Source organism: Glycine max, chromosome 12, assembly GCF_000004515.6.
Source record: "Glycine max cultivar Williams 82 chromosome 12, Glycine_max_v4.0, whole genome shotgun sequence".
Classification (NCBI taxonomy): domain Eukaryota; kingdom Viridiplantae; phylum Streptophyta; class Magnoliopsida; order Fabales; family Fabaceae; genus Glycine; species Glycine max.
In genome coordinates, this window is record NC_038248.2 from 31,116,026 (window position 1) to 31,129,778 (window position 13,753).

At 38.2% G+C, this 13,753-nt stretch overlaps 1 non-coding gene across 1 annotated transcript; it reads left to right on the forward strand.

Annotated features, from left to right (window-relative positions):
• Positions 1-3,326: 3,326 nt before the first annotated feature.
• LOC112998650 (small nucleolar RNA R71) lies at positions 3,327-3,433 on the forward strand. Its single transcript, XR_003263744.1, has one exon. It is a non-coding gene; the product is annotated as a small nucleolar RNA R71 (small nucleolar RNA).
• The last annotated feature ends 10,320 nt before the right edge of the window (positions 3,434-13,753 follow it).

The following is a 13,753-nucleotide window of genomic DNA, read 5'->3' on the forward strand; positions in this document are numbered from 1 at the left end:
GTAATCGATTACCAGAGACCATCTTAGCCTCTTGTCTTCATTTTTAAGCCTTGTAATCGATTACCCACCCTTGGTAATCGATTACCAGAGGCCATAACCCACATATCAATCAAAGTTCACAGCTGGCGTCGGGATTGGTCAAGCTTGGTTTTGGGCAATAGCACCCCACCTGGCGTCCCCAAGGTCTCCTGACCCCCGCGACATATCTCCAGGTACCACTCAGTGGTCAACGAATAAAAGCAGGAAGTTTCACCCTTCTACACTTCCTCAACTCAAGCTTGTAGGATTATGGGGTACCCATCACATGTGGTACTAGGTGGCGGTCGGGCGATGGTGCACAACAAGTTTTCCACATCCACAAAGCGCGCATAAACCCACCATCCCTTGTTGCCCACCTCCAACTGAGCTCACGTACTCCCACGTAGCCCATATCCTCGTTTCTCTCAACACCGGGTCCCCATCAATCCTCCCAAGCTTCCCCAACATCCAAGTAACTCAACATTCAAACAACACAAACCATCACAGCCAAGAAAACAGGGCAAAGGCAGAAAACTCTGCCCAAAACACCAACCAAAATCACAGCTTTTCTCACTTAAAGACCCCAGTAACAATTCCTTCGTTCCAATTCGTTAACCGTTGGATCAACTCCAAAAGTTTACTGGAAGTCTCTAGTACATAAGCCTACATTTTGACCGTTGGGATCTACTAGCAAACATCCAGAACTCATTCTGAACTACTCTTTCCACAACCAATCACACACAAGCATTTTTCTGCACTTGTGCAAAATTCTGCTGCACAATTTCACAGCAAAAATCTGCACAAAGTGCAGATTTCGAAAACCACACTTCCCCTCATCCAATCTTGCCCAAATCAAATCCTACAAGTCCCAAATCATGTATCAATCATGTCTAAACCAAAGCCAAGCTTCAAACCACAGCAACACAAAATCTAGGTGTCCAAAACCCCTCAATTTAATGGATTTTCTAGACTTGAGAAGTGAAATTTAGAATGAGGTAAATTTGAAGCAAACTCTCACCTCACACCAGTCCATAACATCAATCTAAACTTGCTCAAACTGGATTTACACCTAAAATTCCACCGAATCAAAATTTGACTCCTCGACACCCAAATTTACCCTAGAAATGGCTCTTTGTTCACTTTGGTCATTTGTTTTTCTCTCTAGCACAGTCCAAGCTTTCTCCTAAGTCCTAAAAGACATTTCAAGCTAGGATTAACTCACTTTAATCTCCATTTACCACAGAATCCAGATTTAACCTTCCAACTCTCAAAGCCTCACTCTTTTTCCACTCACAACACCACATTCTCACTTTCTAACCCTAGGTTAACTCTACCCTTCATCTCTAACAGTTTCCATAGGCAATTTCAGCACATAAACATCACAAGCATCATCATGAAAACCCTAAAACTGAATGGGTATGTTTAACTCATCCAAACATGGCAAGTTCAACATGCTTTCAACAAGTTTCTTCACAAATAATCATCATAAAGCAGAAACCTAGCAAGACTACCCATCATATCTCCCAAAACCCCATACCCACGAAAATCAAAGGAGAAAGAAGTCCACCTAAACCTGAAGTTTCGAAGTCCCACTCGTAGACACGCACTTCACGACTCCGAAAATGCCCTCCTTTCGCGATTTGGAGCAGAAATGGGCACCAAAGGTTGAAGCTTTGTTGGGCAACAATGGTGGATGGGAGAAAAGAAGAAGAAGGTTGCGTGAGAGAGAGGGAGAGCTTCTGAATTTTTCTGTTTTGCTGAGTGAGGAGAGAGAACAGGTTTTGGTTTTAAATAAAGGGTTTTCTCTTTTTCTATTATTTTATTTAAGCTATGCCACATGTCTCCATTTGAGTGGAGCAAGAAGGGCCCACTATCTCTTTTAATTGTGACCCATACTCAGCCACAAAAAGTGAGAAAAATCTGACCTTTGAAACGCTAAAATCCTGCCTCGGTTTGCGTGCCGTTTCTCTGGTTCCAGTTCCTCATGTTTCTCTGCGTCCGTTGGGGCCAGTTTTCGAAAGTAGGCAATAAATATATCAAAACGCTCAGAACAGAACCCCAAGCGTTGTTAAGAGGTTGGTTTTGTTAAATTTTAAGTCGCACGCAAAACGATGATTTTTAAACTAATTAATTAAGAATTAACCCATAACCTCCCAGTTATGGATTTCTCTTCCTTAATTAGCCTAACCCGCGTATCTTTCCCCCACTATTCCTACTTCTACCAAGGACATATATGCATATACACTGAATAATACTTATATATATATATATATATATATATATATATATATATATATATATATATAATCATTCAGAATGCATCGTTTCCAAAAATTCCGGGTAGAAATTTCCAGGATGTCACACCATGAACGGTATATATGTTTTACTGATTCAATATCTTGGTTTAGTTAGTCCACAAATTTAAACCAACGTTGGAATAACAAAATTTATGAAGTACTTATTTTATAAAGTTTAATACAAGAAATTTTAGTTATTATGACGAAAAGTCATATAATGTCACTTAATCAGAAAAGAAAATGAAAGAATGTTTGCTTCAAACAATTACTGGATTCTTTTCTTTCGTCTCTTGTTGAAACTGCATGTTTTGCATAGTCATTTGCCTCACAAGTTCTTCAAGGGAAGGTTGCGGAGGGGCCTCAATTGTTTGTTGTTTCTGGGGTAGTTGTTGTTGTTGTTGTTGTTGCTGGATTGGTGGAGGAACGTATGGTCTGCTTAGGCCAGCAACATTCTAAAATTGTTGCTGCTATTGTGAAGGATTCAACCATCTAAGGTTGGGATGATTCCTCCACCCGGGATTGTACCTATTGCTGGAGAGGTCATAATTGTTCTGTTGTGGCTGATTTTGCTGCTGAGGTTGAGGAGGTCTATTGTAGATGTTTGCAGCATAAGCTTCAGGCTGTTCAATCGCTTCAGATTGTTGCACAGAAGGGCAAAGGTCTGTGTGGTGGTCGGTAAAGGAGCATAAACCACAGAGTCTGGCGACAGGTACAAATTTTTGATTCATGGCCAATTGGGTTACCAAGTTAACCAAGGCATCAAGTTTACCTTCAAGCTTCTTAGTCTCCGCTGATGAAGATGAATTTGTGGCTACTTTATGCACTCCTCTAATGACAATAGCATCACTTTTGGCACTAAATTGCTGGGATTTTGAAGCCATCTTCTCAATTAAATTTCTCGCTTCAGCAGGGGTCATGTCTCCAAGGGCTCCACCACTGGCAGCATCTATCATACTTCTCTCCATGTTACTGAGTCCTTCATAAAAATATTGGAGAAGAAGCTGCTAAGAAATCTGGTGGTGAGGACAACTGGCACATAGTTTCTTAAATCTCTCCCAGTATTCATATAAGCTCTCTCCATTGAGTTGTCTAATGCCTAAAATATCCTTTCTGATGGTCGTGGTCTTGGAAGCAGGGAAAATTGTTTCTAAGAATACTCTCTTGAGGTCATCCCAGCTCGTGATAGACTGTGGAGCAAGGTAATAAAGCCAGTCCTTTGCCACTCCCTCTAAAGAATGAGGAAAAGCCTTCAGAAATATGTGATCCTCCTGGACATCTGGGGGTTTCATGGTGGAGCAGACAATATGGAAGTCTTTCAGATGTTTGTGTGGGTCTTCATCTCAAGGCCATGAAAATTTGGAAGCAAAAGGATTAGTCCAGTTTTAAGAACATATGGGACATCCTCATCAGGGTATTGGATGCACAAGCTTTCGTAGGTGAAATCAGGTGCAGCCATTTCCCTTAGAGTCCTCTCACGGGGTGGAGGTTGTGCCATGTTCTCAAAATGTTCAAAATTAGAATGTTCAAAACAATAATGCTCAAAATCACCAATAACAGAATGTTCATGATGCTCAAAAGGTATTAAATGATGTCTAACTAATCTATAAAATGTCCTATCTATCTCAGGATCAAAGGGTTGTAAGTCAGATGGATTGCCTCTAGTCATACACTATATTCAGCATGCACAACTAGTTGCCTTCTTATGCAAGTAACAGTGTAGGTTTGAACTACAACTACCATTAAATGATATCTAAATGACTTAAAATTTTGTGAGAAACCTTATAAAATGATGATAAGATAGCACAAAAAATTTCAAACGAAAATTCAAAGTCTAACTATAGAAGCTAGAAATGATATGTTAAGAAAAATAAGAGAATAATACTTGGAAAATAAAAAACTTTTGACAGAATCGCAATTTTCGGAAGAAGGAGACCTCAGCCGGCTGACAGCTAGCTGCCATAGCATGGGAAATTTTTTTCTACCCCAAATACATATATAATAATAGCGATTCTGATAACCGGAGCAAAAGTTATGGTCGTTTGAAGTTTTGACAAAAATCAAATTTGCTACTTTTTTGGAACTTTCAAATCTGACCAAACTAAGGGCTCCAGGTATTTTTCCCACAAAATATGGATCAAAAGAAGTGACCACAAAAAAATTCAGCCAAAAATAACAACTATAGCTACCAAAACAAAAAATCCCAATTAATTCAACAAGGGTGATCTCTAAAATCTGTCGCTAAGGGATTTCCACTACTACCCTGTTTTCCAGTTCAACAAAAGTGGTCACTAAATCCATTGCAAATCACTATTCACAGCAAAACACAAAACTGAAATAGGGGAAGCGCTGAACAGAAAAACTAAAACACAACACCACACTAAACAAAATAGCAAGACACTAAACAACACTTAACACAACACTAACACAACACACGAAAGCATAAAACAACTAAACATAAAACACGAATTACTAGCTATTATGAACCTTTGGACACTGCTCCCCGGCAACGGCACCAAATTTGATCGAGGCCGTACCCGAATCAAATAAACATTAAAATGCAATAACTAGGAAGTGATCCTAGGTCGTTTCCCAACGAGCAATGATACACCAAATGTTCATAACAGATAGTAAGAAAATAGTAACAAAGGGGGGGTGTTTGCTTTTGTAAATTAAACAGCGAATAAATGTTAATTAGAAAATATCAGAATGAAAACACGTTGTTTCCCCTTGATTCACAAGCAAGTCTCTTATCCTAGATTGCGAGAATTTATCCTTTATTAGTTCAACCACTTAATCCAACCCTAAATTAAATTACTAAGCGAAATTTAACATAAGGCATTCATTATGTGATTAAGCAACACATACACCAATTAATCATGAATGATCATTAAGCATGAACGTAAATTAAGCGCAGAGACAATAAGCATGCATGGATTAATAGCAACAAATACAGAGTAATTGTGAGGAGGAAAAAATGAACAGGATTTAACAGTAATAATAGAACCTCAAAGAGAAATGTGCTTGATCCTCAAGAGAAAACAACACTAGAGACTCAGCCTTCCATTAATCAGTAGAGAACGAAATTATAGATTGAAGAACAAAATTTTATTGCTAAAACAAAAAATCAGAACTGGAATTGCCAAAAACGAAAAAAAGGAGAAAGAGAAGAGAGGAGAGATAGAGAGAGAACCTAAACTAGAACCTTGGTGCTGTTATATAGTTTTCCAGTCCCAAAGCTTACAAATCTGTTTTAAATCAAAGCCCATAAATAAAATCAAATCAAATCTAGATAAGATAAGATAAGATCTAGATGAAATAATATCTAGATGAGATCAAATCTAAATAATATCTAGATAAGATAAAATTTTGTAGAATAAAATAGTATGCCCTCTTCAAGTCCAAGCCCAATTCTGGATTCAAGCCCAATGCTTCATTAATTCTTGAAATTAGATTTAAAACATCAAATTAGCTGAATGAGCCCAAATAATAAAACTGCCTAATCAATTTGACAATTAAGATTAATCAGTACTTAAAATGGTGCAAAAAGGGTTAAGAAATAGGAGAAAATAATGGCACATCATTGAAACCTATCTAAATTCAGTGAAAACAAACTTGTCATCCACTTCAAAAAACTAAATGTGTAACAAAATCCAAGTCCCAACTATAATTAGTGCCTCATCTTACAAAAATTATTAACTTACTGTAACGCATTGGAAGAAGGCATCCTTTTCATGGTCTTTCATTGCTCCCCATGAAGGCCATAGATAAAGAAATTGTTGCTTAATGGTCTTTGTGATAGCCTATGACACAATCCTACAAGGTTCAAACCTAAATACAAAATCAGGTTACACAAAATTAAAAGACAATGAATGAATTATAATATATTGAAAATTATTTAAATTCTATTTTACTTTTACCCTTCACCAATGGGTACAATCATAAGGAGATCATTGGGTAACTTCCATGTTTGAATTATGCCTATTGGCAGACAAGTTCTCAACATTATCTATAGATAGGATGATGGAAAATCTTCTTGTGATGGTGGATCTCGTAGACATTGTGTAACACCCCAAAATTCGGCCCAGTAAGCGAACACCTAAGTGAGTTGGTTAAGATTTAATTATTTCTAATAAGAAAACATGTGTCTTGAGTAATTGCATGTGATTAATAAAGTATTTGTATAATTAAGGAAAAGAATGGGAAATTAGTAGTTTCTTAATAAAGGTTAAGTATAAAATTAAACAAAAATCAATTATTTGAATATACATGTAATTATTCTTGTGTAAGTATTTTCTTGTAATTATATCTCTTGCGTTTCTTGGTGTGAGTGAATTTCCTGTAGGGTATGGTTTAATTAATAATCACAATGTTAACTTATTTATTCTTTTGTGAGTGGAGTTTTTCTTAAGAATTGGGTTCCCTGTGATTAATTATCGGTAAGTGTTGCCCAAATATTTTTTTTGCTGGGGATATTTTGTTGTGAATTAATCCTTCAAAGAAAAATAGTAAATAATTGATCGTTGGAATTTATTTAATGTCTCAAGTACTTAGTTTTATAAAAATTTATTTGACTAGATTTAATTCTTAAGTTAGTAGAAAAATATTTTTGGACATGAGAAAAATAGATTTTCATAGTGCAGGGTTACATTGTGTAAATTAATAACACAGTGTAAATCCTTTTTTCTGCAATCATTGCAAATCTCCACTCACTAATAAGGGGGAAGGGCTGGCCATGCTTACCAACACTCTCTCCCAATCACCTCTTTGTACACTCAACCCTTTCCATTACACTCTAACCAACTCACTTCATGTTCTTTTCAAATCAAGCTTAAGTGCGCAAGTGAAAGAACTCTCTTCTCTCACCTTCTTCAGTTGACTAAGAAGCAACCAAAAACCTCTCATCTTTCCCCTTTCAAACACACCACACATGAATCACCAAGGGGAAGGAAGAGCCATCCAAAATTTTGCACAAAGTCTTGTGCAGTGCTTGTAAGGCCTAAAGCTTGCACCCTCATCCTCTCTTCATTTTCGTGTGAAATGAACCTTGTGGTAAAGGGGACCTTTGTGTTGAACTTATCCCCCATGGTTGCCTTTGGGAGGAGGCAACCATGGTGTATTGATCCTCCAATGGATTGCATGCATCAAAAGTTGTTAAGTTTTTTCACTGTTTTTGCAAAAATTGAGATCTTTCTCCTTGCATGCACGATTTTCCTATGTTTTTTAATTTTTTTCATGCTTTGGAAGAGCTCCTAGTACAAAGGAGACCTTGTCCAATTTTTTTTTTTAGATTTTACAAAGCAAGTTTGGATTTTTGAAATTAGGCTTTGAGAAGGGAGAGTATAGTTGGAAGATTTTATCCTATGGACTGGTCTTAAGGTTTCAAGTCTAGATTGAAATCTACCCATTAGATTTTCATGAAACTTATTTTGCGTTTCTCCATATACAATTTTCAACAGCGTTCGTGTTGAAGACCTTGAAAGATGAGGCCATTTTGTGGCTATTTGTGACATTCAAGGTGACTATCTTGTTGTTCAAGGAGTGTTTCGTAGTGCCATATTTCTTTGTAACTTTTGGCTTCTGTGGTTATAATCTGAACTAAAGGTTTACTTTATTTTTTTTATCAAGATAGAGAAAAAATTATTTCCAGCCATGTACATTACAAAAATATGGATTTCATCTTCTTTTTCTAAAGGATCAAGTGAAACATGATTGTTGAAGGAAAGACAATTTTTAGGTCTGCAAAAGTGGTAAAATAAAATTTCACAAGGAGAAACATAGGACTAATATTTGTGCAATTTTTACCTTTCAGAAAAAAGGATTATGTTAGCTTCACACTATAAAAGTAGAAGTCTATTTGGTTTTGGGAAGAGGTAGAAACTCACGAATCTTTGAACTATGTCCAAACTAAAGGGCTCTCTGTCTCACTTCCTTGTAGAATTTTTATGTTTTTTTGTAGATTTTTGGTGATGAAGTATTTTACCATGTTAGAAAGATAAGAATATTTATGTTAAGTCTGTATTAAAAGTTTTCTGTAGTAAGATTATTTGCAAAGTTTTACAAAGGCTTGAATTTGCCTATTTTCTTAAAGCTAGGGTTTTTAATGCAAGTTCTTGAATTTATTGAATTGTTTAAATTTTGACTAAGTATTGATGATTTGCTTTGTTAATTTTTGTCTAAGTGTTGTGTGATGATTTGGTGATTTCCATGTGAGTTATAATATGCTTTTGTATGATTAAAAAGACCCAGGAAGTGTGAATCCAAGGCAACTATAATTGTGGAATGTGATGTTTTATTGAAGACTGAGAGGTGTGACCTCGAGCACTGTTGCATGTGATGTTTTGTGTGTGACCCAGTTGGCTTGCAATCGAGGATGATAATGATCTATGTGTTAAGACCTGGGTGTGCTAGTTACAGGGACTCAGACACAAGTCTTGGTGTCGAGTAGGACCATATGCTAGTAGGCATAGTTCATTTTGAAAGACATGTACCTTATGTGATGGATGTAAGGACTCAGGCACAAGTCCCAGTGTGGACTGGAACCTTGTTCTAGTGGACATTGTGTCTCAAATGACGTGTGTCATACCCTAATTTCGTCCGGGGATTATTACATGATAATATGCAACCTTTGATCGGCCGCTTTGAGATACTTGACATCCTTTGTTTCACAATATGTGAAGTCCCGAGACATACTGGCAATCAAAAGAAAGCATGGTTACGCGATCCGTGAAATTCCGTAATGTGGCGGAAACCAAAAGGAGGTGTTGTTACGCAATCCGTTAGTTTCCGTAACTTCTTCGAAAGCTAAAAAAGAGTAAATACATGATCCGTAAGGATCCGTAACCTTACGGAAAGAAAATAAGTATCGTTACGAAATTCGTAAAGTTTCGTAACGTTACAGAAAAAGAATCACCAAAAAAGGTAAAGGGGGGTGAACTTATCAAGATAGGGGTGTAAATAGAAATTCAAATCTAGGCCCTTCCGGAACATTTTGGAAGTTGGGTTGCTTAAGGAGGAAGCAACTGGGCGGCAAGCTCCTCCACGTTTTTGAAAAATGGTTTCCGGGGCTTCTGCGACTTACGTAATACTTCCGTAAAATTTCCGAAAACCTTGGGTAAGCATATTCCACTTAACATTGGTGAAAGGGAAGAGAAAAAAAATGAAAATCAAATTCAAAAACACTTCCGTAAAGCTTCCATAACTTTTCCGTAAAATACGAAAAGGGGGGTGAACTTAGTAATTCGGGTGCGCTTAGAAATCTTCTTCATTAAGTCTCTGGGCGGCAAGCACCTCCCTTTTTTTCTATAAATAGAGGAGGGGGGAGCTGTTTCAAAATGTTCAAGACCCCTTTGGCTATGCATTTCGGCTATTTTGGGCAAAAAACACGTTTTCGTAAAGAAAAATCGAGTCGAAGTGCTTCCGTAACGCTTCCGTAAGCGATTCTGTGGAAATTCTTCATCGTTCTTCGTCGTTCTTCACCGTTCTTCGTTCGTTCTTCGTTCGTTCTTCATTCTTCAACGGGTAAGTTTTCGAATCCGAGACTTTCAATTCATTTCTTGTTTTGTGTACTTTCACTTTAATTTCGTTTACTTTCAGTTTTCTTTTCTTCCGTTTTTAACGTGCTTTAACCGTTTATTTAAGCCGTTTTCTCGCCTAATAAATGATAAAATGAATTTCAACCGATCATTTGTGTTGTAATCTCGTTTAATCACTGTTAAAACAAAATCTAACCGATCGTTCACGTTGTAACCACGGTTAAACCAAAAAGAGGTAATATAATAATATAATAATCAAAAAATATCTTTTAGTAAAATAAACCAAAAAAAATCAATCGGACGTTTTCTCTTTGGGATTTCTCATTCTTAATTGAATTGACTAATAACTAAAGTGAAACTAAGGCTAAAATCAATTCACCAAGTCAAGCTCGTCCACAAAAAATCACTAAAAAAAGGGATTTGAAAGTTTATTATCTCAGTCTTTCTTACCAAGTTAATGGATCATTTTTAAGGTCCAACACCTTTAAATGATCACCTTTCAAGTAAAAAGAAATCGTGTGATTCACCCTTAAGAAAGAACTACGTAGGTCTGATTTCCTCTTCGATGGAGGGTACGTAGGAGCAAGAGCCCCGCTTTTGTCGACCTCAAAAAAATAAAAAGAACTAAAAGTTAAGATAACACAATTTCCACAATTCTGAAAAATAGGCTGTTGTCCTTTGAGACAAACGTAAGAGGTGCTAATACCTTCCTCAAACGTAAATACAACTCTCGAACTTAGAATTTTCATTTCGACCGGTTTCTTTCGGTTTTTCCGACGTTTCCCACAAATAAACGTTGGTGGCGACTCTGCGCATCTTTCCTCCTTTGGAAAGCGCACCCGTGAGCCTCGCCTCGCACGCCCGCAAAAGGGCATGTTGCGACAGTTGGCGACTCCACTGGGGACTTTTTGTGAGTTAGGCCTATTTTAAAAAATTGTGGAATTGTGAAACTTTGTGTGTGCCTTTGTCGAACTGTGTAAAATGTAAATAATTGTTGTCTATTTCACATTCTTTACACTGCATTCTAAGCACCCACGGGTTTGAGTGAAAAAGGGGCCCTATACCCGGGTTCATGGGAATTTAAGGAGTGGAGGTGAATCTATGATCATGCTAGGTCTCCGACTTGCTTGATAATAGTGAAACCTCGTCTAGAGCTTTCTCTCTTTATAATATGTTGTCGCTGGTATTCCATACCGCCACAATATTATTATCTTGAGTGATGATACCTCTAGAAAACAATCGTGTGAGTTATGAATCATTGGGAGTAGTTATTAGAGACGCCTAGATACTATCCTGTAGGTCCCTAAAATAGGGGCACAGAGCAAACACGCTGCGTGCCGTTTTAAACACTGCCATGCATGTAGTCCTAAATGTCATATACGCCTTTGCTTGTAATTATTTATGGATATTGTCGTACTCTGTGCATCCCCCTGTTGCGCTTTTGCGCATCTGCATCATTCCGTCACACATGCGTTGTATGTGGGTCTCGTCTTTTGTCGTGGGAAGTCGAAAGATCCATATCGTCTTCTTAACTGCACACATGGGGCACTGCGCCCCCAAATGCGCAGTAAGGAGAGATGATTTTCCGGGCTCTCGTGTCCGTAAATGCATTCATATCATGCACCGCATAAGCATCTCTTCAGCATCATAATGAACATATCGTTCCTCATCTGTCCATTATCACATTCCCATTTTGCATGAGTCATTGCATCATCATGCATATGCGTTCAACATACTTTTTGTTCTACATGTTTGCTCATACATGATCCTTGTATTTTCCTCTACAAAACAAAAACAAAAAAGGGGAAGCATGAAAATTCATAATGCATTCTTAGTTGCATGTGTTAGGTACCATGAGCCAACCATGTTGGGATCATAAACCCATTTCTAAAATTAAAAAAAAAAACACAAACAACAAAACAAAATGATTGAGCATGGTACCTAATGCGTGGTTAATTAAGAAAGGATGTCTCTTCGGGCATCTCAATCTCATAATTACATTTTCCATGCATAGCATGCGTATTCTCGAGTCTTTCATCCCTATGAAATGTTGTTGAAGTATTGGCAATCAAAATTGCCATTCCCTGGGTTATGGGGTTGAACCAAGCTCGCGCTTTTACGAAAAGGTTCATCGAGTCAAGTTGAAGCATGGAAGTAACCATCTTGCAAAAATTGGGGCAAAAGATGGATCGTGTTACATCATTGCTTCGTCTACTGCCAAACACGTTTAGGATTGTTGATATCCTTGTTACTTCCAGCTTCACCTTGACAAAGATGTCATGGACTATGTTGAAAATCTAAATTGATTCAACCCCATGTCCTGCGTAAAAATTCGCAATACTTCAACTATGCATCATTCACGTACATCCATACTTTTCATTGGTTGCATTGCTCATTACATTCTTTCCTTGAAAAAAAAAATAAAAAAAGAACTTAATCATTGTTATATAAAAAAAAACATGCTTTACGGTGCCTTTACCGAACCCATGCTAGAGCTAGAGTAATGGGTAAAGCGGAGGAGGTACAAGAGTAGATGGAGGCTGACATGGAGGCCATGATGAGCGTGAAGAAGATAATGGAAGCCAATGCGGTTGCAATTGCCGCTACCAGCGTTGTTGCTAAGGTGAACCTGATGTCCCCATCCGGCATCAACCAAATGAATCATCCAACCTCAGATATGGTAGGCAAAGATTTGGGAAGTACGGGCGACCCCCATGATGTGCAAATTCAAAACGAGCACGCCTTCCCGCCATATGGCTTGCCTCTCAACTATACGCCACCCAATGTGGCATACACTCCCAATAAGAATGTCAATAACTCCACTCCTATACCCATTGAGAGCCAACAACCCTGAACTGATCATGCACATGTCTCTTAAAACATGGGTGAGACACATGAAATGCCCCACCACAATCTAGCCGACTTCGAGCCTCGCCTCGGATATGCCACTGAAGGGCAGGCAATTGATGGTATACCCCTACAAAACCCTTTGGAGGACCTCTTGCATTCACCCTCATGCTATGGCAGAAATGGGAAAGTTAGATCATTTAGAGGAAAGGTTCAGGGCCATTGCAGGAGGTGAAGATTATGCCTTTGCTAACCTAAAAGAGTTGTTCCTAGAACCCAATATCATCACCCCTCCCAAGTTCAAGGTGTTGGACTTTGACAATTTCAAGGGGACTACTTGCCCCAAGAACCATCTAAAGATGTATTATCGGAAGATGGGGGCGTACCTAAAAGATGAGGAATTGCTGATACATTCCTTCCAAGAAAGTCTTACTGGGGTAGCTGTTACCTGGTACACTAACTTGGAACCTTCCCGAGTCCATTTTGGAAGGACCTAGTGGTTGCCTTCGTTAGGCAGTGTCAGTATAATGTCGTCAGATAGGATGCAACTACAAAACATGTGCAAAAAGGGGGCACAGATCTTTCAAAAGAATACGCCCAAAGGTGGAGAGACCTGACAACTCAAGTGGCACCTCAATGACGGAGAAAAATGATGACAATGGTAGTAGACACATTACCAGTATTCTACTATGGAAAGATGGTGGGCTACACATCTTCAAGCTTTGATGATATGGTCTTCACCAACGAAAGGATCAAAGTGGGACTAAAAAGAGGCAAATCTGATCATCATGCTTTGATAAATGCCAAAACAACTAGGGCAAATGAAGAGGGTGAGAATGAGGGAGAAGCCCATGCTGTGACTGCCATTCCTATACAGCCAAGTTTCCCACCAACCCAACAATGTCATTACTCAGCCAATAAACAAACCTTCTCCTTACCCACCGCCCAGTTATCGACAAAGGCCATCCCTAAATCAACCACAAAGTTTGTCTACCGCACTTCCAATGACGAACATCACCTTTAGCACAATCCTAAAACACCAACCAAGAAATGAATTTT